The sequence below is a fragment of the Lagopus muta genome, chromosome 6 (genome assembly GCF_023343835.1).
Source record: "Lagopus muta isolate bLagMut1 chromosome 6, bLagMut1 primary, whole genome shotgun sequence".
In the NCBI taxonomy this organism is placed as follows: Eukaryota; Metazoa; Chordata; class Aves; order Galliformes; family Phasianidae; genus Lagopus; species Lagopus muta.
In genome coordinates, this window is record NC_064438.1 from 32,592,436 (window position 1) to 32,616,776 (window position 24,341).

General features: G+C 34.0%; 2 long non-coding RNA genes across 3 annotated transcripts; both read right to left on the reverse strand.

Moving 5' to 3' along the window:
• Nucleotides 1-1,750: 1,750 nt before the first annotated feature.
• Nucleotides 1,751-7,047, reverse strand: LOC125695180 (uncharacterized). The gene is made up of 3 exons (XR_007377847.1): nucleotides 6,946-7,047; nucleotides 4,958-5,076; nucleotides 1,751-2,799 (listed from the first exon to the last, which is right to left on the reverse strand). It is a non-coding gene; the product is annotated as an uncharacterized LOC125695180 (long non-coding RNA).
• A 624-nt stretch (nucleotides 7,048-7,671) lies between these two features.
• On the reverse strand, nucleotides 7,672-22,391 carry LOC125695179 (uncharacterized). Of its 2 annotated transcripts, none has more exons than XR_007377846.1 (5): nucleotides 22,271-22,391; nucleotides 16,211-16,275; nucleotides 15,729-15,813; nucleotides 11,354-11,517; nucleotides 7,672-10,791 (listed from the first exon to the last, which is right to left on the reverse strand). It is a non-coding gene; the product is annotated as an uncharacterized LOC125695179 (long non-coding RNA). The 2 variants fall into 2 exon arrangements; XR_007377845.1 differs by having other exon boundaries at nucleotides 11,354-11,527; nucleotides 22,271-22,386.
• Nucleotides 22,392-24,341: the final 1,950 nt, after the last annotated feature.

Here is a 24,341-nt window from a genome sequence, read left to right on the forward strand (position 1 = left end):
TGACTTCATTTCTTGTGGAAAATAGCATCACTGAAGTGGAAAACCTGAGAGGCAAGCTGATAAGGTCTGAGTTTTCAACATGTTAAAATAGGATTGGATGAAACTGAAAAACTACTTTCTCCCCCTATGTAGAACTCATTATATAATATCTACCTGGCTTCCCAACAAATTATTTCCATCATCCTACACCATTTGTTTTTCATTTATATCATGTGATGAATATAGATGAATAGATGAATATCTATAGAAAAAGAATACTCTTTAATAAGTATAGCTCCAAAATGTGCCAAGTTCAAGACTGACATACTCTAAGGCAGACTGTGGTTTACAGAGTCGAAGGATGAGTAGGGTGATATACTATGAAATAGTATTAGAATAATAAGTTAGAACAGGAAGGAAATCCCACAAATTAATGCAAAATGATCATGTAAAAAAATCAGTCCATAATCCATTTCTGCTGAGAAAATAAGCAATGGGTAAATCTGAGACATTTCCTCAAATGCTGTATTACAAATTCCATAGAGACAAAAATGACAGTTTTAGTGAGAACTATTAGTGATAGACAAACAGTTGGACTGGATGACCTTGTAGGTATTTTCCAACCTTGGTGATTCTATAATATTCTAGACTAAGATATGATTTTTGCTACTGTTGCTTCACAAAAAGTTTAATAGTTACACTAGACACGTATTTATTGGATACAGTGAAGCAGTATTTTTAAAAAGGCAATTTTATAAATACAGGTAAGTATAAATTAAAACAAACTAAAACTGAAGAATGATAGTCTTATAATAAAATCTGAAACCAAACACACAAGAAAAAGAAGGAACGTGGATGTTTTATTAAAGATATACATGGGCAAATTATGTCTGGAGCAAGTGAAGAACATAGTAGTTGTTAGGCATCTGAACAAAAATCCAACAGCCTCTTAGGAGCTATATTGTTTTCTTCTAGTTCATGGAGGTTTATTTTATCCCATGTCAGTTTAGAAAACAAGAGGAAAACATTTGCTTATGAGAGTAAAAACAAGCTTCAAAATTGGAAAAAAAAAAAAACAAAAAAAAAAAAACCAAACACTTATTGCTTCATTTCTCTAGGATATATCTTCATGTAGAACACTGGACACCTGTCAAATACTAAGAAGATATTTCTGAGATTCATAGCCAAAGTTTCAAAGAAGTTCAACAAGACACATTGATTTTTAAAATTTCTTTTGTGTGAGAACGCACAGTAAAAGCAATTATAAAGTCTCCCTCCCATAGCTGTCTCTCTTTGTAAAAGAGAAAGAGTATAGCCTTTGGAACGTTAACATCCTTTTTAAGTCAGTGGATGACTTTGGACGACTGTATAGTTGCATGCTATGTTACTAACAATAGAAGAGATTGGATCCTTTCTGCTGGCTGATAGGCAGGAAAGGCTTCCAAACTCTTTGTGAGTTGCAAACAAGTTGAGTGACAGCTGGAAAGCTGGCCGACCCGTCCTTAGCTGGTTTTTTGTTGTTGTTGTTGTTGTTTGTTTGTTTGCTTTTTTTTCCTTTTAAAAGAGGAAACAGTATGCACTGTAATACTGTTTGTAACATTGTCTCTTTGGTCTGCACTGCTATATTCTGCTAAGTTTTGAGGTGGTAGAAATACCAGGAGAGGAACACAGTGTATTAGAGTCACAGTGTAGTTCATGTCTTTGACATTCTGCTAGGAAAAAAAAAAAAAAAGAAGAAGGAAAAAAAAAAAAAAAAAAAACCAGGCTGAATTTTACCTGAGAAGCCACTCTGGCTTCTTGTTCTAATTTCTGGTCTTCTCCTATAAAAAAAAAATTGTAACTGTATGAAAAGAAAGCCAGAGAGCAACAACAGATGCCACCATTCACTGTAAACCTTCCTAACTTACAAATGTAATCAATACTAAACTGAATAAAGGTGTTTTAGAAACCAATACAAATTTAGGGAAGTTAAGGCAAATAGGATTAGACAATAGAGTGAGGAATCGAGAAGCGTTTCTGTTTGCAGCAGAAGAGTGCATTGGCTGCACAACATATAGTACTAGAATAGAAAAATAAGGATTATTATATTAACATATTCATCAGATTGACATTACCCTAATACAGCGGGAAATTCTCAAGCAGAATGGCTGATATTGGCAAGCCAGCAGCAAGATGGGCAACTTATGTTAGTTCATTTCGCTTGTATTCCTTTCAGGAATATGTATGCTGTAACTTGCATCAATATGGCACAAAGATACAAAAACAAAAATAAATCCAAGCAATAACTAGACAAAATATATTAATGGACTCCACCTTGAGGAAGACTAGACCAGAAATAATGCTGTAGTGAAAACTGATACAAACTGACTAAAGAATATCCATCCATTTATACAACACTGTTCATTGTCTCAGAACGCTGAAGGCTCCTGTGAGACCACAGTTTGTTCTAATGTTTCATTCCAGCTGGTGAGTTAGTATGAAACTGAAAGCTACTACAAGAGAATATATGCATGTGGAAGCGTAAAGCTTTTTCACATTCTTTCTTCCTGCTTACAGAATGATGAATGAATTAATCCCAGGATTGTGAGGAATATTCTAGCCACAATTTAAAGGAAAAAATGAAAGTATGAGTAGCATGAGACCACTTTTAACACATTTCTAACTTAACCCAAGCTGTTGTAAGAGTCTTGCAGAGCAGAGAGAGTAGTTCACCCCAGGCAGTGATGCTATCATTTGGTGCATCCCATATGACATTCTTCCTTATTACACATTGAAATATGGTAACCATTAATATTCTTCCAGTGTTTTGAATTAACCCTCCTGCAAAGAATGAAGAAAAAAAAATCATACCACCTTCTGCTCACTGGATGAGGTTTTTTTTTTTTTTTTTTTTTTTTTTTAATGTTCTAAAACATATAATTTGTAAGACATATGCAAGGAAGCCCCAGAACTACTACATAATTTCCACTGAAAACAGGAGAAGTTTGAAGTCAGTCCTGAAGATGAGGAAAAAACAGTAATAGTGTGAGAGTAAAATGCAGATAATTGTAAAAAACCTGGGTCATCTCAAAAGCAGTTGAAGTTGTAATACATTCAAGCACTTCATAATACACAGTCTGAAAGGAAGCAGTACTGGGTTTTCTTTAAAAAGTTGCCCTGGATCCGAGCACATTTTAAGAGAAAAAGAAAAAAATTATATATGAAGTGCATAAGAAAAAATACAAGTAAATTCCATCATTATAATTCCATTATAGTTGGATCATAGGCCTGATTTTTTTTCAGTCTGGATTTTCAAGTTCTACCTCCTTCGTAGACAAAAAGTCATGAACTTATGCCATGGCTAAATAAACATCTCAGCTTTGGATGACATCTTTCAGGTAAGAATGGGTATGACCATGGGTAGTGTTGGACTCAAAAGTACTCAAAGTCCTGAAATGTGTTAAGTCATTCTGCCTTCAGTAAAGCTTACCACTGTCAGACAATCACTAGCATGGATTTACCCTTGAAGCTTTTTCTAATCTAGCTACTCTACCCTGACAAACTTGCTTCACAAACCTGAAGAGATCTTTCCATTCATGAGAGAAATATAGAAGTCTTAAATACAGCCCTCTGACAGAAAGAGCAATTCCTCCAGTGAGAAAAGACATAGAAGAGTCTTGACAGAATTTCTCTGCAATTATAAACCACTCTAAACTATGAGAACAATTCTAAAATAATGGAAATAATAGCATTAAATGTGTAAACAAACATTTGCAGTTTCAATTCACAGGCTGTAATAAAATTGTCCTGCTGGAAGTTATCAAGCCTCCACTATGTTTTGATACAACTAGCCAAGAACTTGTCTTGAAACTTCCGTTTCCCCTCAGTTGTTGTTCAGTGCTAAAAATAAAAAAAAAAATAAAAAAAATTTAAAAAATTATTTAACTTCCTTCCAAGCAGGCAGCAGAAATTTATGACTGATACCCGTTTTATTGTTTGTAAATAAAAGAACACTGATTTTCAGTGATAGACACCTGTTGCATTTATAATTGGATTTGCCCATATATGTACCACTAAGAGCTGCAACAAATCAGGCTTATCAATATTTGAATGGTGGCTAGTATTAATTGCTATCATGCCTTTCATTTTTTCCTTAGAACAATTCAGGCCCCAAAGCTGATCTCTGAACGACTATAAGAATCCAAACAGATGGCACTGGAGATAGTGTCCTGATCAAGGTCGATAGTATTAGAAATCTATTTTCATAAATAACTGATTTCCTTAACTCATTACAAGTACTAATCTTACATATGTCTGTTATACTTTTTTCACTCCGATCTTCCATTATTTAAACACCAAAAAAAAGTAACATATTTTCCTAGTAAATTAATAAGGAAATAAAATGCCACTGTATTCATTCTACAGAGATGAGGTGAAAAAAAAGCATAAAATATTAAAGGTCAGTTATGTCTCACCTTATCTTAAGCATATTTTCTAAACTACTTAGAAGAAAGTAAGCTATTTCTAAAGGTGATTCATCCTACCCTCAAATAGGTGGAAGAAATTTCATGCTTAAGTTGTTCTGCAGTAATTATGTATATTTAGAAGAATTCAGAAAATTTGGTTAGTCTGTCCGCCTAGTTTTCAGACCAGTATCAGTAGGCAAGAACAATGCCACTAGGTATTTTGTTCAAGGTCAGGCCTATAGCACATGAGAGAATTTAACCTAGATACCACATTTCTTAGATAAGAAATTCTGTTGTCAGACCGAAGTTCTTCCTTGAACTTTTGTTAACTCATTTTGTGAAAAACTTACTGTTCAAATCTTTGACAATGGAAGAAGGTTCATATAACATTTAATTTCTCTTTCACTAGATGCTGCCATACAGAAACCTATGATTGACTTCTCTTTCACAGTTTTACAGCAGACACTTTTTGGAAATGAAGCACTGAAAAAATTTGAATAAGATCCTGTGGAGAATATAAGCAAAGAAAGTACCTTAGAATTCCTTTATACATTTTCAGTCAGTATTGGAATTGAGTTACATAACATCTTCTAATGTTACTCTTCATTGTTTTTTCATGTTGCTGGGCCAACTTCAAGAAACAGGACTAAAACTATAACACAGAAACATTTAAGAAGAACAATGTAAGCCATCTAATTTTCCCCTCTTCACCACCCTACCACACACCACTACCCACTCTTGTCACATACTCTTCAAAGTCAAATTCAGTTCATCATTGTACAGCAATAGAAAACAAATAATACCATGTTCTACTAGGATAGGAACGTGCTATAAAGGCATTCGTCAAGACTTAGTTTAAAGCTGTACAGTAAAAAATAGCTGATCCTTTTCAAAGGCTGGTGAGGACTCAAGAATGCACAGTCTCCAAATCGAAATGCTGCTCCCACAGCTGCTAACCTTAAATGATCTTCCAGTCACACACGTGCATTGCTTACATCTGTGCTCCCTAAGTTAGCCACACCTTTTCACCTACAGCTTGGTCACTGGTTCAGGCCATGACCTAGCCATTCCAACACAATCATTTTTTTCCCCTCAATTCATTTATGCAACAAGAAGCAGACAATGAAGATTAATGCTTTTTCTTGATTGAAGTAGTGAAACCACTGCTTTGATTGTTCTTTCAAAACCATGTATTCAATGTTTTCAGTAGAAGTACATTAAAGCTCTCTCACTGTATTCTAGTAACTCTGATTTTGACTCCACCACATGAGCTGATGAATTTGGTACCTAATATTGGGTTACTGCTTAAGTTTGCAGTTCAAAATTAAGACATCTTCCATGGTGTTCTTTGAAATAGAATTAGAGCAGTATGGCTGCATTACATTCAGAGTAATTTTTTTTTTTTAATATAAATTTCAATGGATTGTACTTCCATTGAAAGTTAAAGATTTGCAAAAATGAAGGGGTCTTTTTTGTTGTTGTTTCTGCGTTTTGTTTTTTTTTTATTTTATTTTTTATTTTATTTTATTTATTTATTTTTTTAGTACAACTGTCAGCCTGGAAGGGATTCATTCAACAAATATTTAAACCATAAGAATTTAATTCAGGTTGGATATTAGGAAAGACATCTTCTCAGAGTGCTAATGCACTGGAACATGCTGCCCAGGGAAACATTGGAGACCCCAGAGCCTTTCAAGGAAAGGATAGATATGGTACTGAGGAACATGGTTTAGCCGGCACAATAGTGTTAAACTGACAGTTGGACTAGAGTAAATCAGTGGTCTTTTCCAAAGATCATAATTCTATAATTCTATGATTCTAACTCCAGGCATAGCCTCTCAGAAAGAATTGTTACTTCAGGACTGCATAATAGAAGGATTTTTTTTTTTTTTTTTTTTTTTTTCTAATGTTAAGATAATTCCCCTAAAATGCCTATATTTCTCTTTCTAAAACAGATGCACATTTTTCATTACAAATGCCTATATTAGGAAAAAAAACCCTTCCTGTATAAGATTTGAGTCAGCTTAGTTTTACCTAGCTTCAGTTGATCAGAATCTCAGAGATAATAGGATATCTTTAAATTAGTGGTAGTAGAATGATGTTCAAAAGCATTATCTCAGTAACCTGAAAAGATTGTTAAGACCTAAGCAGAGATACTATCCAATAAAAACTTGAGTATTAGGGAATAATTTGCTGGAAATTCTAAATATTATCTTTGAAGAAAAAAAAAAAAAATCGATAGGGATTATTAACAAAAAACATTTCCATTAAATTACAGTATTTATAACTTTTTATATCTATTACCTAATACATTTCAGGTATTTCATTTTCCTCCCAAAACTCCTAAAGAAATGTAAGGCCTACACTTAGCACAGCTAAGCTGCAAGGAACGCAACTGAAACACAGTAGAAAGCAAAACAATAACACAATGGCAAGATTCCAAGCTGAAGCAACAGGGAATTCACTCAAACATGACAACACTAGGCCTTAAAAAAAAAAACAAAAAAAACCCACTGCTTACCTTCAGAAGCTCTCAGGCATTCAGAGATCTCCAGAAAGATAACTTTGCCTCTCACTGCCAACCCTTTAATGAGGTCTGGTAGAGGTGGAGCCAGGATCCACCTCTTCCAGTCACTCAAGTGTGTTGCATGCACCTGAGCTCCCCTGCCTTCCTACCAGGAGCTAAATCACTGGTTCAAACTGTGACTTAGTATTTCAACTACAATTATTAACAGCAAGTGGATGTAGCAATTCCTCAGAAAATTGAGTACCTTAATTTCTTAGTTCAGAACTTTGGATATTGAACTACATGTTGTAGTATTAAAAGAGCAGAATCATTCAAACCAGCTTCTTAAGTGGCAGGATCAATGTCACAGTGAGTTGAATAGGTTACAAAAAAAAAAAAAGAAGCCATTGAATGATTTTAGAATTTTAGCATTATGAAGTTTTATTATGGCAGAATGCCCAGAGCTCATAAAAGATAAATGAGATCTGAAGTTGGAGGAGAGGAGGTAGAGTTGTTAAAGTTAATACAAGGTCTGCTGTTTCCCTACTCCCCTCCCCCCCATTTATTTTTTATAGGCAAGGGAATGCGTAAAACATCAAAGAAGTCTTCCTGTACATATATACGAAAATAAATTTCAACAGCAACTTTTATTATGAAAGTTCTTCTAGAACCTTAAAAGGAGTATTATTCAGTGCATTTTAAATTCCTTTGGAGAAATATAATAAATCCAATGTATATGGGAATAATTGAATTTTTTTGTACATATATATATATATACATAGAAAAGTACAGTCCCTGGATCCTTCTTCTGATTTATTAAAATAATAATAAAAAAAGAAAATATCAGATCTCTTCATAAGCATTTCACATAGAGAAATATTCATTAACTTTTGAATTATAAGCACAACAATATTTATCAATTTGTTTTAATAACAGTAAATACTACTACTTTTCCTAAAAAAAAAACAAAAACAAACAAAAAAAACCAGGTAGAATAACTTTGTGATCAAAAATCAGTGGAAGAATGTACAAATCCAGAGTGATATTCATGATAATTACAGTCAGAAGAAAAACACATAATTGCCCAGCTACCTAGTAGTAGTCATTACTTTGAGAATTACTTTTTACTGGCAAGAAGAAAAAGCAATCTGCCAATGTTCATGTTTTATGTGGACACAATTCACCTTGTATTTCTACATGTCCTTTTTCTAGTCTTCTTAAAGAGTTTGCATACATACTTCTATTTTCTTTGTGGTCTACTTTTTCAAGATATTGTTTTTCTACTAGTGGAGTAAGTATAAATGCAGTAAAATAATGCATTTCTAAGTTAATTAATGAAGGAAAATATACAGCTACCCCTGAAATACCTTCATGATCAAAGTTGTCGTGGTAACACAAATAAAAACAAATGTAGATGTAGTAGCACAGTCCTTACAAGAATGTGTTATCTTCTTCATATCTATAAACTGAAATGTAGGTTCAGAATTGCACTAAGATAGAATTGTGGATTCTTCACTTGGATGAAATAAGAGGATTCCTTCACAGTGCAAATAAAACTTATACGGTAAGACATATAAGACATACTCATGTGGACTGCCCAACATCACGTATGTTCTGCAAATGTTCAGTGTTATTTTCCATTTACACCCAATATTTATTTATCAGGCCATTTCTTAATAGATTTAGGATTTTTATTTCAGGAAACACAACAGTAGCATATAGGTAAAATGTGTAGTATATTACGCCTTTTACTTACACTGGGATCTAATAGGTGTTAATCTGGATTAATCTTTTCTTAATTGAGGTCTACATAGGAATGGTTCTTTGTATTCTGACAGCTGGACCTTTTTTTACGTTATATAAAAATTTCTGCTATTTTGCTACTGTTATTTATTCAATTTTCTTTTTATTCAATTTATTCCATATTCTTGTTATCTTCTTACTTTATGCTGGACCATAAAAGTAGTAGGCAGTTACATCTCATACTGATAATGACTTAGTTGTTCATGCAATCTAATTATCTACATAATATTCTTTCACTACAGTTGATATTCCCATTTACTATACATATAATTTACCTATTTTGATTTTTATATTGCTAATAAAATATTAATAAATACATTAACATTTGCAAATGTTGAAAATAAGCAAATATGCCAAGACTCTTCATTTAAAAAAATATTAGTAATGTTCCATTACAGTATTCTCCTAGATCATCCTATTTATGTGTAAATTATCTGCAGTTATTCAAAATTTAGAACAGAGCTTCTATTTTGTAACTGTCAGCTATACTTCCTAGAATATTAGATGTGATTCTCTGAATTGAAACAATGTTACTACTACTAACAGTATGACAAAGTGTGTAAAATATAACTGAATTATTTAGAAGGTGTTCTACTCAAATATTCTTGTTGATAAAGTCCAAATTAGAGAACACATTTTACATACCTAGGAGTGCTAAGAAGTAAAATTCTTGTTTTAAAAATAAATGTCATCAACATTTCTTTGCACAACTAAGCTGTTCCTTTCAGCTACTGCGGAGAGTTTATCTCAGTTTGCAGTAAGTGATTACTCTCATCTCTATAAGGATCAACTAACTCGGCATCACAAGAAAACTGCTGCAGACCTGTGGAACAGTCCTAATTTAAGAGCCATTCTGTAGAACTGTGAGGTAGTTTTGGCAACAGTTCAAATGGACTGTGTGCACACATTACAAACGCAAAGCAGATCTGTAGCAGTCTATGTAGCAGCAGTGGCTATTGCTGCATTGCTGCAGGGACTTCACAAGCTATGCATCAGAATGATCACAGAAATATTTTGCAGTGCTCTGGCTATGAAAACAAACAAGCAACATAATTTACAGTGAAAAGTACCATTGAAAATATGCTGAGAAACTAATGATACAAAACCTTCCAACTATATTTTGATCACAAAAATCTGTTGTTCGTGTATTCACTGCATGCTGATATCCCTACTATCACAAAACAAATCAAAAGCAGAGGGCTGGAATTACCGTTACTTGAATTGTTAACTTTGGTCTGCTTCAAGGAAAAATTTTTCATTAAGATGGCATAGGTTTGTTTTTCTCCCTCTACCAAAAGAAGATTTTGAAATGATAAAACACACAGTAATCTCAATACTAGTAATAAAATCAGCCCTTTGAAAGAGATAATAGGACTAACACCAACATTAAACTCTGTATTACTTTCTGTAATGGACTTCAAGCAAGTAAAGTAGAACAAAAAAAAACATTTTTAAGGACAAAATATGGAGGACTTGAGCACGCATTTCAGAGTAGAACAAGTTTTCAACGCCATAAAACATTTCCAAAATGTCATTCTTTTTCAAGAACTTTGATCCCATCTTCAGTCAACTAAGTTGGGCTCTGCTGTCAAGACATTTAGTTTGGATACCATTAATGTTGGATGCAAAAAGTTCTTGGGAAAACTGAAGCCAAGGTGTAGTACAAGATTCAGGTTAGCTTGATAGAAGATGCTATAGTCCACTTTCTTGTCAAAGAAATCAAGGAGACTGTCATAACACTGATTCAAGGGTTGATGTCAAAGGTTTTCTCAAGAAAATTGTTCTAAAACTCAGGGAATATACAAAGGTCCAGTAAGGTACAAATAAACATCAACACAAATAGTAACTATGAAAGCTTTTAACAAATGTTCTGCTGTTATTCTTTAGTGTTGAATATTGTTTATTATTTGAAATGTATTATATTAGTATAAGAGGAAAGAAAATTGGCTCTCTTCAGTTAACAGTGAAGCAATTCACTTCAATTTCAATGGAGGCATAATTTTCTAGAATGGCAAAATGACGTTTACATCAGAGTTTTCATTTATTTGTATTTCTATGCTAAAAAAAGAGAGAGAGAGAAAATTAGTTTCATTAGTTATTTTATAAATGTTTTTAATATTGTTTTATTTTTCCTTTCAGTACTTTCATACGTAAATGCTTGAAAAAGTTATATCGTTAAATATTTTACGTCATACATTTCTTAAATATTGATTCAAATATCGAAGACAAAAATGTTGTCCAAGAAAATGAAGATTTTAAGTAAATATTTAAATTTGACTATTTAAGTCAGAGGAATTAAGCTAAATCAAATTTTATCTTATTAAGTATCTGTCTATCTAGCCTTTGAAGACAGAGGTTCATTATTCCGTATTCTGAAAGTACACAATAAGTCATAATATTATTTTTAACATGATAATTATTGCCTATTTTCTTACTATGTTATTTCAGTAATAAAAATGAATACTATTCTCCAGAGCTGTAAGAGGAAGAGAATTTCAAAACACAATATTATTTGCTTATTCTTCAAAAGCAAGAATAAAGTACAATTTAGTTTGCAGAGTGGAAATTCAGAATTTCACCCCACTGACTTAGAGATAATTATTGCCCTTGTGGAACTCACCTGTCTGCCCCAATACTCTCTATAGCTGCTTAAAGGTCACCCCATGCCAGGAAATGTAGAGCTGAAATTTCTAATGGCATTCATTCTGCCAGGTCACAGGAGGTCCTTCCATCATCACATCCATATCTTCACCAAGAGCAGGAGTTCCTGAATATTTCCAGATCCTAGCAAAGACTAGGGAGTGTTTTTATTCACCAAAATGTTAATGGATTAGAAGGTAATAACAAAGAAAATCAAGCATTTTATAATATATATAATATACTACTAAGATTCACAACTCAACATCATTGACCACTATGTGTATAACCAGTGTTGCCCAAAAATGATGCGTTTTCAGTAACTAATGAGCAGCACAGTCGTTCAAAAAAAGAGTTCTTTGTTACAGGAAGTAATGACTTAAATATCCCAGACTTACTAAACTACAAGTAATATTTGCAAAACCAGCCAAACAAGCAGAAGAATTTATTTCTTTATTTTAAGAAAGCACATTTAAAATTTGTCTTCATTGGGAGTTTTTTCTTTCAAGGATTTCTTGAAGGAACTGCTGTGTGCTTCTGCAAGATCTTTCAAAAGTTAGAGCTCTGTTTTCTTCATTGCTGGTATTGGCTTTACCACCTGTTGATATGAAATTTTTCTTCAGTGAAGAACTAAAGCAGCACTATTTTCCAATTTATTTTTTTTAATACTATTATGTAATTATACTCTTCAAGTATTTAACATATTGATTATATGAAGTACAGCACAGCAAGATTTTATTTTCACACATTTTTCCCAATAAATACTGACAGTCTGTAAATAGAAATACATACATAAAGCAACTGTGTATTTGGATATGCACTTATTTTGTCAATTCTTGAATTTCAGTTTGAATATCCCTGAGAGGCTGTTTAGTGTACAAAGGAAACACAAAAATCTGAAAGTCTGATTTATTTTCGGCTTATTTTGGTGAGCATCAGAATTTGAAAAATATACAGAATACTTAGAAATGTTTTAACCATCATGTCTTTTCAAGTGAAATGACAAAATTATTATAGGACTATAGGATTTCTTGTCAGCTTTTAGCTATCTAGACGTTCCTACAACAGTACTAATGGAAAAACTTGATGCTTCTATTTGTCAAAAGTGTCACTTCACATCAGAATTCACTTTCATTTCTTTTTCCTAAATATACAGAATAGATTTTATGCAGCCAAATGAGAAAATCAACTTTAGTAACTTTAGCTGTCTGAGCTGAGTCAACTATTAATCTGTAAACTTCAAAACTAGGAATTTCACCTTTTCTTATTACTATTTTTGTTATTAATTTTTACCAGTATTATAGAGCATAGGAAAGTTTCTTATCTTTCTGAGGCGTGGATTCTCTCAGTTTGCTTCCCAGGAGTTACTTGAAACATGAATATGCAGCCTTTTATCAAGTGTCTATACAAATAATTTTTAATAATAATTATTATCTGATCTTATTGTATTCTTAATATCGGGTACCAGGTCATAGAATTCTTCAGAAAATCGTGATTTTACATTCAAAAATGCAGAGAAAGTTATCATACTTTTCCTTTTATTAATTCCTTCAATAATTTTTGGCTGGAAAAGAAAATGCCTGTCCACCACTTTACTGTCCTGCGATATGACATCCAGATGATGATGTGTCCTTAGCAATTTAAAATCATAAAATCTCGTTTTTGTACACTCACATATTCCCTCTCCTTCTCTCAAATACAAACAGACACACGTCTTTTAAGAGTGAATTTTTTCTCAAAAAAATGATTTTTTAAAAATTATTTTATTTGCTACTGTAGCTATAACCCTTATTTCCATATGTAACTCATTTATAGTTTTTGGACAACAATGTGAATTAAGATATGTAATGAAACATTTCAGTGCTTACTATTCTGCTTATTTTCATTTAATAAATTGAATTTCAGAATGCAAATCAGAATATTTCAATTAATCACATACAGTTGAATAGAAAGAAAGTGCTAAATACAGCCTCAATATATTTAGATGAGAGAATGCTCAAAACCCACAATAAAAATTATCTAAATATTAAAGGATTATTCTCAAAGAGAGATCAGGCATGCTCTGAACAAATATTTTAGTTTCTTGTCATTGATTCAGAGTATCCTCACACACTCTTCACTGAGTGGAAAATAAAAATCATGCTAACTGGGACAAAGACTTATTTTGGAGCTGAAGGCATGAAATAAGCACAAAGAATACAACTATACAACAGGTTTCAAAAATTAAAAAAAAAATCTCAGATCTACTTTGTTTTTTGAAATTTAGCCATGGTTTTTGAAAATTTAGCCAAGGATCATATCATATTCCAGTAGCTCATAATACTATTCTGAATTTTCTATGTTAATAGGGCTGTGATATATTTGCATAAGCATGATGCTTCATGGTTAATAAATAATCAGAGCAAGGAGCTCTGAACAAATTCATCTACAGAACTTTCTCCCCACAACAAGTGTGCCTAAACTGCAATCCACCACATCTGTAGATACAATTGAGCATAAAAAATAAAACTTCAATACAGTGCCTTATTGATTTAGAAACTTAATTGACCTTCATATGATAAAAATAATAAAACGTTAGATTTATGAAGTGCCTGGCCTATAGTTTATTGTTAGTTGTTGGTGGTGTGGGTTTTTTTAATGTTAAAGTTGTGCGTCAACTCTATGCCCTCATTCTGAAAATTAAAGCAATTACATTAAAAATGAAGATTTTGATAAATGAATAACCTAGTAATTACTTTTGTACCATTCTTAGAGTAATGTTAACCTAGAGTGAGCAAGAAATTGCTGTTCAAAAAGAGTAATGTGTTAATAGATAGCACAACCACTTACAGACAGGAAAACTGAAGATGTTAACAAAGGTCTGATGAATAAAAACTAGAGTATGACGCAGCGAGAATGACAAATTAATTCATGTTGATTTTATATTCATGTATCTGTCTTACCTTCATGGAACTGCAGATAGTATGATACCATGGATCAGCATGAACAAGTTTTATTGCAGAGTTATGAGTCATTAGAGATATCAACCAACTGCTATACAATAATGTGACAAAATGATGTTCATAAATAAGTTTTATTTAATGAATTTTAATATTTTTCAAGATATCAACTTCTAATAGATGAATCTAAGGAAAATGAAACTATTCTGTACACTCCACCAGCATTTTAACCCTGTTTGCTATGGCACCAATATACATGTCACTGCATGCATTCACATGTGCATATTTTATGTTTCTAGGATAGAAGTTCCATGTTCTTAGAGGAAAAAAAGAAGAAAATATAGTAATCTTCATTGTCTTAGACATTTGTCGGATACTCTAAAACAAAAAATAAGTTTCCATTAGGAGTGGAAATATTCTGGTGATCTTTTAGCCAATTTCTGTCTTCCACAAGACTTTAAAGCAAGTAAGAAATGAAATGATCTCCTAGAATATGAAGCAAACAGAAGTATCAGTAACGCATATATAATATAGTAATGGTTTTCAGATGACTGGTATCAAATCGAAACCAAGCTTCCTAGGAAATCTTGGAGATTATCATAATTTCTCTCAGCTCTTATGCAACACTATTCCCTCCCTGATCAATGCTCCCTCCGCAAAAAAACTCACAAAACAGAGAGAATTAAATGGATTATACAAGCTGCTTTAAATGAAGTCTAGTATCTACTGAGTTCACCATAAGAAGTAAACATAGCTTCTTTCTCACTTTCCCACAGTTCATCTACCTTCCAGATGCTTCAAAAAGACACTGGCACTCATAACTAAGTGCCATTATAAAACTGTACAATGTGCAGCTTACCTTAAATTCTGGAAGAGATTCTGATTATTGGTGCTTAAATCAGTTCAAATAATTTTCATATTATTTCATTATATGTTGCATTCTTCATCATTAGTATTTTCAGCACAGAGGACGTCATCAAGTTTATGTAGTTATGTCTGGATTCTCCCCCATAACTCTTTGATTGATAGGCTCTGTAAAACTGTCTTCTGAGTACACGTAGGATTTAATCCTGAGACAGATATTTCTTTTCCATTTGAATGTACGTCTCAGGATTTCAGAGGAAGAGATAATCCCAAAGATAGCTTAAACCAGATCACAGAGAGATCTGAAGGTGCAGTTCTAATTCCTGAAAGATTTCACAGTGAGTCTTCAAAATGAGCAGAAATATGATTGCAGGCTTTGATTGCTAAGACAGACAGCTCTGCTTGGAACAAACTGTGCTGCTTTACAAATAGTGCATTATGCCTATAAAGAGACAACTAAAACAATCTGCTTAACAACCAATTAATTAGCAAAGCAATATGCCTTGTGTATTACAACATTTAAACCCAAAATCAGGGAAAGAGCAGCCTTCTTACCTAATAATTTTGGAGATTTCCATTTCCCGTGAACTGCTGTGCTTCAGAGTATCCAGAGTAGCAAAGACAATCTGATGCTGAGATTCTGGGGACAAAGCTCAAGGAAATGGCCCAGTTAAGAAGAGGAAAAATGCTTCAAATCATTGCCAGAAATGCCTTTTTTTTTTTTTTTTTTTAATTGATCACTTAGGAATGAATTAAACTAAATTTTTACTTATATCACTCTATAGCAGTAAATTCAGATTAATCTACCATGAAGTCATTTGAAACTTAAGGAATAAATTGGGATGAATATGATTACTTTCTGTTTTATACAGTTATATTAGAGATCTGATTGTTTCCTCTTGATATGTGACCATTAGTTTTCAGACACCTAAGATAAAGACAGTCTTTTTATTTTGCTTTTGTAAAGGTAAAGACTGACAGATTTGTAAGGTAGCAGAAAAGCATTTTTAAAATGTCAGAGTTTTTGGTCATCTTACCTTTTCAAGTTGAGTTGGCATTAGAATCAGTTTCTCTCTTCAGCACTCTATTCAAACTTAAGTGCCTTTGCGTGGGAAAGGAATGCAAAAACAGATTAACAAGTTTGTTAACAAGATAACAAGAAGAAAAAAATAAAAATGTAAAAGATTCTAGGTCAAAAATTTTGTTTCAGCAACATCATTATAAATAAAGCATGAGTTTCATCTGATTACTATGAAGGTATGTGGCGTTTTGTAAGATGGACAACACGGTAAAATTAATGTTTACTTTTTAACACTCATAAGTGTGTCCTAATACACACGACATGGGGAATGAACACAATGATTTAGAGACCTACGAGCAGCTGCATGGCTACTGTCCGGCTGATATCGTGAAGACATGATGGAAAGTCCTCCATAGCAGTAGTGTTGCCACAAAGAGACATAAGTTCTTTAAAAAGACAGGCTAGGAAGATGAAAAGATGTAATTGCCTCTTAAACAAGAACAGTAGAGATATATGCAGGTCCGTGCGGGGATGCATGAAGAGCCTGTTGAGAGCTCAGATGTGAAGATTAAAGAGAAGACATGTAAGAGTAACACTTTAGTGGGTGTTTGCTGCAGGCTACCTAATCAGGAAGAAAAAGCAGATGAGGCCTCCTATGAACAGATGGGAGCATTCTAATGTCCTCAGGCCCTGATCTTCATGGGGAAATTCAACTATTCTCACATCTATTAGAGGGATAAGACAGGGCATGAACAATGCAGGAGGTTCCTGAAGTGTGTCAGTGACAAATTCATCACCCAAGTGAAAGAGATGCCAATGAGGAGAGGTGCCTTGCTGGATCTTATGGCACCTGGATCCCAGGTGGCCATCCATATGCTGGGTTGCATTAAAAAAGGAGTGGCCAGCCAGGAGAGGGAGATGATTTTTCCCCTCTACTCAGCTCTTGTGTGGCCCCATCTGGAGTACTGTGTCCTGGCCTGGGGCCCCCAGCACAAGAAGGATGCAGATCTCTTGGAATGGGTTCAGTGGAGGGCCACTAAGATGATCAGAGGACTGGAGTATCTCCCCCATGAAGAAAGGTTGAGGAAACAGTTTGTTTAGCTTGGAGAGGAGAAGGCTCTGGGGGGGAATCTCATTGTAGCCTTCCAGTACTTGTAGAGAGCATATAAACAGGAGGGGGAACAACTGTTTATACAGGTTGATAGTGATAGTACAAAGGGGAATGATTTTAAACTAAGACAGGAGAGATTTAGGTTGGATATTAGGAGGAAGTTTTTCACCCAAAGGTTGGTGACACACTGGAGCAGGTTAATCAGAGAGATTATGGATGCTCCATCTCTGGAGGCATTCAAGGCCAGGCTGTATGCGGCTCTGAGCAGCCTGATCTAGCAGGGGGGTTGAAACTAGATGATATTTGAGGTCTTTAACCACCCAGGCCATTCTATGATTCCATGATTCTATGATTTTATGATCTTATGCACACCAACAAGGAGGCTTTCAGTGGGGATATGAAAGTCAAAGGTAGCTTGGGCTGAAATGATCATGAGGTATTAGAATTCAAGATTCTGAGGAGAAGACAGAGTGTAAAAGCAAGTCCAAAACTTGCTCAGTGTCAGAGTCAGTGAAATAGACTTTGACATTTTCATGTAACTGTTTGGACAAGTTTCATGGGCTAAGACCCTGGAAGGAAGAGGGACTCAAGAAATCCGGTTAATATTTAAGGATCACCTCAAATAATAAGCTCAAGAGAGGTTCATCTCAATGAATATAAAGTCAAGTAAGACTGGAGAAAATGTGGAAAAAAATATATATGGCAGAAAAGGGCCTGCGAACTCCAGTTTATGCCAAGGTGAGCATGAGCCAGCAATCTATTCCTGAAGAAAATAAGTTTAATGGTATCATGGTCTGCATTAATAAGACCGTTGCCAGCAGGTTGAGGGATGTGATTCTTCCTCTGTAAGGCCACATCTGGAGTACTACACCCAGTTCTAGGTTCCTACAAGAAAGATACAAGAAGCTACTCATGTCCACTGAACGCCACTAAGATGATTAATGGACTCAAGCAAACTGTGAGGAAAAGCTGAGAAATATTTAGCCTAGAGAAGGTAATATCATCAGCAGTGACAGCAACACAGGAGGCTCCATCTGAACATCAGGAACATTTATGTACTGTTCAGGTGACTTAACTATGGCACTAATAGTCCTGAGGATGTGGAGTTTCCTTCCTTAGGGATCTTCAGAAAGTGCCTACTTATAGTCCCAGGTAACACGCTCAGGGGGGCCATGCGTCATCAGAGACCTGGAACAAAATAATCTTCAGACCTCCCTCCTAACCTCAATCAACTTGTGATTCTGTGAACATGGAGAATACGGCAAACTTTTTTTCTTTTGGTAAAACATACAAAGACCTTTGATAGACCTGACATAAGAATGTGTACTTCAACTAAAATGAAAGAATTGAACCACTTTTCCTTGGTTTGAATCACTGAAGAGTTAAATGATGTGCACTTCTGAACTCTTTCAGTCAAATGGAAAGACTGTGTGTGTGAAAAACATTTGTATTAAATAATATATTTGAATGAACATTAGGATTTAATGATGTAAATGTTAAGTGCAAAATTATGCATGTAAAAGAATTCTATGTCAATGAACCAAAATAATCATTTATTATAGCATAGCTACAAGCCATGCATTCAAGCCTTACAAGTCCTATAATATTTTCATTATACTTTGAAGAGATCATCTAAAACTGAGAAGACTAGCTGGCTTTTCTGAAGATAAAATGCAAAATTCATATGGAAGATGATTCATATGAAGCTAGTGCTCAGACTTTACCAGAATGAGTATTTTAATACTAAGAGTAAATGAGTGGTAGCATTTTCCACACCTGAGAATGCTAGGGTTACTTATATATTTTTAAAATCTGCATCAAACAACTTTCTATTTGGCATGATCAAGAGCTCATGCGTGTTAGAAACTAGAAAAACTTTTTGTGTGCATAATTATATGAGTATGAAACATACTGTTGAATAAATGTGTCAAAAAGAAAAATGCAGTATATTTTCATATTCTGACTCCAAAATGACTGGTACTATGAATTCAGTGGAGGAGAATTATCAAGGCTGCAGTGTGCTTTGTGCAATACAGTTTCTATAGTTTCTACTGTAACATCTAATCACTTAAGAAGCTTTCTGAAATGTTGTCATTCACAATATATTGTAGCAAAGATTTCTGTAATTTAGCTGAGCATTACATGAAAAAGTACCTTTAGTTTGTCATCATCTGGAACCTGATAACTTTATCTAGTGCCCCAATTAAGCTGGGAGGCATACTATTTTTTCATTTTTTATTCAGTATACTGTTCTCTGGGAGAAACACAGTGGTGTTAACATTCTGACGTTTTAGCTGTTGCTGAGCAGTGCTGTACAGATCAAAGGATATTTCAACCTCATGTTTTGTCCTGTTAGCAAGCAGGGCTGAATGTGCATGAGAAGCTGAGAGGACAGAACCAGGACAGCTGACAAAATCTGGCCAAAGGGATATTCCATAACATATAACACCATGAGAGAAAACTTCTAAAATTGTGGGGAATTGACTGAGTAGCAACCACTGCCTTGAGACTAGTTGGACATTGATTGGTGGGTGGTGAGCAATGTTTTGTTCAACATTTGTTTTGTAAATATATGTTATTATTATTACTATTATTATTCTCCTTTTCTCCATCGTTTCTTTCTTAGTAAATAGCTTTTATCTCAACCCACGAGTTCTACTTTGTTGGTTTGTTTTTTTTTTCCTGATTCTCTCTGCAATCCCACAGGGAAGGAGGAGTGAACAAAGTGCTGCATGGTGCTTAGCTGCTTGCCAGGTTAAACCATAACATGTATTTAGCTGTTGTAATTAGGAGAGTATGCAACTCTAAACTCTGGCTACAGATCAAAGATCATTTCTACCACAAAGCACTGCAGGGAGGAACAAATGCTTCTCCCTTAATAGATGTTGTTTTTTGTTATGTTTTTTTTGTTTGTTTGTTGGTTTTTTTTTCCTGAGAAATTTACAACACTTGTGAAGGCCATTCAATCCACAACTTAGAAATTAAAGGCATCATATTCAGCAGTTCAGTTATGTTGATCTTTTTAATTACTTAGGAAAGAAAGCTAAGGATATAGACATCTGCAAACATCTGTGTGCATATTTTAAGTATGTTGTATAGCCAAGGTCTCTCTTCTAAACAAAGAGGAAAAAAAAATAATTCTAACATTCCTGACTTTAAAAACAAAACGGATAATTAAATAGTTGAGAACCTTCAGGAGGTTACTCCTGTCTTTTAGAAAGAGAGCTTTGAAGATTTCCAGAATCTGTTTCCTATTGAGACTACTTCTCAAAAAGCCTACTACATTTTTTCAAGTTGATAAAAAAAAAAATCTCATTTTGTAATGTATTTATATCTATTTACCTATATGAAGAAGGCCACTAACAGGAAGTATTTATGTAATTAGCTCTTTTTTTTTTTTTTCAAAAGAATGGGCTAAAGTAGAAATACTGTTTGTGAATAGACAAATTTGCTGTTTCTAAATACTCTGTCTGATGTTTTGTAGACATTAAAAGATGACCTGGGGATACAACTCCAGGCTAGATGATGCAATGTGCAAGTGTTCGAAAGAATTATAAAATCATATAGGTGGAGTGCATCTCGAAATGCATAAAAAGTAGCTCATTTCCCACTAACTCTAGGTCCTCATCTGTATATTTCCCCTAGCATTCTCTGCCTTTGTTATTGTAATTCTGACATAATAACTCATGTACTGTGAGTGCAGCTGTTTTTTAATGTGATAAAGAACATTGCTGTTAGGAATATTAATAGCAATATGAAAGGAAATGCACTATGGAATTTACACAGGCAGAAGCATGATACTATTAAATATATATTATATATAGTCTTGAATTGTCTGCAAATGCCTATTCTTCATTTACTAGTTGTTCTTCAATGCCCATTTCACCTCATATTTCTGTCCTCCTCTCTTTTTCTTTCTTCCATATTCCTTTCTAAAGCCTGATTCTGACTATGTAGAGTCATTGGAAACCTTTCTAGAATAGGTCTGTCTGCTGTTGCATAAGCATATTCCCCTTTCACTGTCTCCGTTAACTTTCAGTACCATCTTCCTCTGCATTCCCTTTCTGTTGCTACTTATACATTGTTGTGTCTTCTTACATTCTAGTTACATTTATTAAATTGCAATGGGACCTACATTACTTTGCTGCAAGTACTACTGTTATGCAGCAGTTGTAGAATATCACAGTATTTTTAGCGTTGATCTTATTAAAGGAATATTTTTCCTTATTAACAGTATCCACATGCTAACAGTCAGCTCATCATAACATGATACACTGGAATTCTTAAGACAGCTGATGTTGTCACCTGTGACCAATTTATATCCAAAGATTTGGATATTTAGTAGTAACATATTTAAATCATGTTGCTGTCTCTTCTGCCAGTTTACATCACCAAAGATAAACTAGATAGGAGATATGAGAATTTTCTCTGTGCTGAGCTAATCTGAGGCATAGCGAGAATTGTACAGAGTAAAGAAAATCATTAATATCCTTTCATTAATTTCATGACTGTTAAAGTAGGCAGAATGAGATCTAATAGTAGTTAATCTATGAACATTCTCTTTTTAACAGTTACTAATAGAGAAAATCAGTAAAGACACTGATTGCTGACAAAGATTTGAAAAGCTGTCAAAATAAGCTTGTTGAACTTTTAGAATGTTTATTCTCAAACTTTTTATAATGACTATTTCCCATGTTTAAATTTCATTTTTTGCCTTAAAATTTTGAATGTTTAGCAAGTTTTGAAAAAAATATTTTATTTGTGGACAATGTAAATCTGACTCTTGAAGTCCTGATTTGTAAACATTAAATATAAAAATGTTTTTTAAAAATGTAAAAGCTTTTTTTATATATTAGTTTGACCCTGTGTATAATCAAAGAATATTAGGATGCTACAATCACGAAATAAAAAGAAAGCTGGGCAAAGCATACTGCAATAACAAAAGAGAATAAATAGAAGGCTTACCCCTATCTTGGGCTCACTCACAAAACACCAACAGACACAATCTCCAGAAGAGATCCTTCCCCCTTGGTAGCCAGCTCTTAAATAGGTCTAGGAGAGGTAGAGCCAGGCTCCACCCCTTCCAGCAGCACAGGTGAATTGCCTTCAGCTGTGCTACTCTGGCTGACTCATGGCTCGCCTCAGGTGATCAATCAGAGGTTCAGGCTGTGATTCAGCAGTTCCCGTACACTCTGTTTGAACTTCCATGTAAGCTTGTAGTGACATAGTCTGTATAGCTCATAGCCCTCTTTTATTGGTATCAATCACAGACTCAATTATGTCTCCCATAGGGTACTCTAGTTTCTCCTCAGACTGCATGCATGACTCAAGCTCCTAAAGCAGATTCCAAGATGACATTTAGGTAGCAGAGCATTTGGAGCTCATAGCTCATGGCTCATCTGTAATTATAATAAATTATATAAATTACATAAATTATATAAATTATAATAAAATCTCCTGTTATCCAGGTTTCATATCCAGTAGACTGGTGAATAAAATTAAAACACTGTAATAGCATTGTTGAGATGAGGCTAATGTTTTTACACATCCTCTCTCTCTTGACTGGACTCATTTTTTTTTCTTTCTTTTTTCTTTCCTTTTTTTTTTCTTTTTTGCTTTTCCCAGATAATTACTATTCTGATCTGTGATGGAATAGTGAATAGTGAGACAGAGTCACTGAAGAGCTGGAACCTGCAGTCAAATAGCTGTTACTGCTGTGCAGATCAGTTTACATGCAGGCTTACTTCTGTTTGGGATACTCAAGACAATTGGCCAACAAGTCATTTAAATGAAATATTTTGGCAGGTGTAATCATAGCAAGTAATCTTAGCCTATTCAGCAGAGAACAGTCTTGAAAGTTTTCAACACTGGGAGAAATTTTGATATTTTGTCATTTTTGTTCTAACTGTGGCTGGAAAATATAGTCGAAATAATTCATTTCCATGGAGGAGGAAAAAAAAAAGCAACCCTGTCCCACAGTATCCATATTGTACTTCTTTTATTTAAGAAAAGTGAAAAACATCATATATCAAATGGCAATAGTGATGAAAAATCCTCTACAGGATCTCGTTTTAGGAAGGCAGGATTTTTGTAGTTCTTGAACAATTGGGTAAGCAAATTTGCAGTATGGTAGAATATTTGAAGTTTTATATAAGTTCAGCAAAGGAAAAAAAAAAAAAAGGAGGGAGGAGAGGAGCAAGGTGAAATAATAGAAGAGCTCCAAATGAGAGGACAGTCTCTGGCATAACTTAGCTGTGTTTGAAGACGTCAGGAAAATCTTAGTAATGGAGGTGTCCATATACATTCATACAACAAGCATATTACCAAGTGTGAACAGAATCTATTTTTCTAAAAATCAGATTAACATCTTAATATGATTTGCAACTATGGTTCTTTACCTCCATTTTGTTACATAGTTTTTTGATTACTGTATTAATAGAAATATTTTGCTAATCATCTGGAGAACAACAAATAATGTCTGTATTTAGTGAAAGAGACCACAGATCACAGAGATGTAGAAAATAAAGCCAGAGTTGAGAGAAATCAATGCTGTAACAAATAACATAATTATATAAAATCCTACCAAGACACATCTCTGATAAGAGAGAGTACTTGAATTATCGAAAAGTGCAGAATCTAAAACAGCACCATAACAATCCTTAAGAGTTGAACATGGAAATAGTTAGCAGGAAAGACCACCATACGTGGGGAAGGTCAGACTACCAAAAAGTATCTATTTTAAAGTTACATTAAATTACCTAGATCAAACTTTCTTACCCTTCACTCGGGCTCAGCAAATATCAGTCCTATTAAAAGGGAGAGAAACCTGAAAAAAGCAAACATGTTAAGTCAGCATAACTTTGCAACATTTTTCCCAGTGCCATAAGAAGAGGTAGAGAGGACAATGATTTTTAATAGGTTTTGCTAACATTGAACTTTTTTCAGTACCACTATTTAGATGGTTCTGATACAGTAATTCAGCCAACACCAGCCACATATTTATATACAATGCTGTAACAAAGCCAGCTTTCCAGTA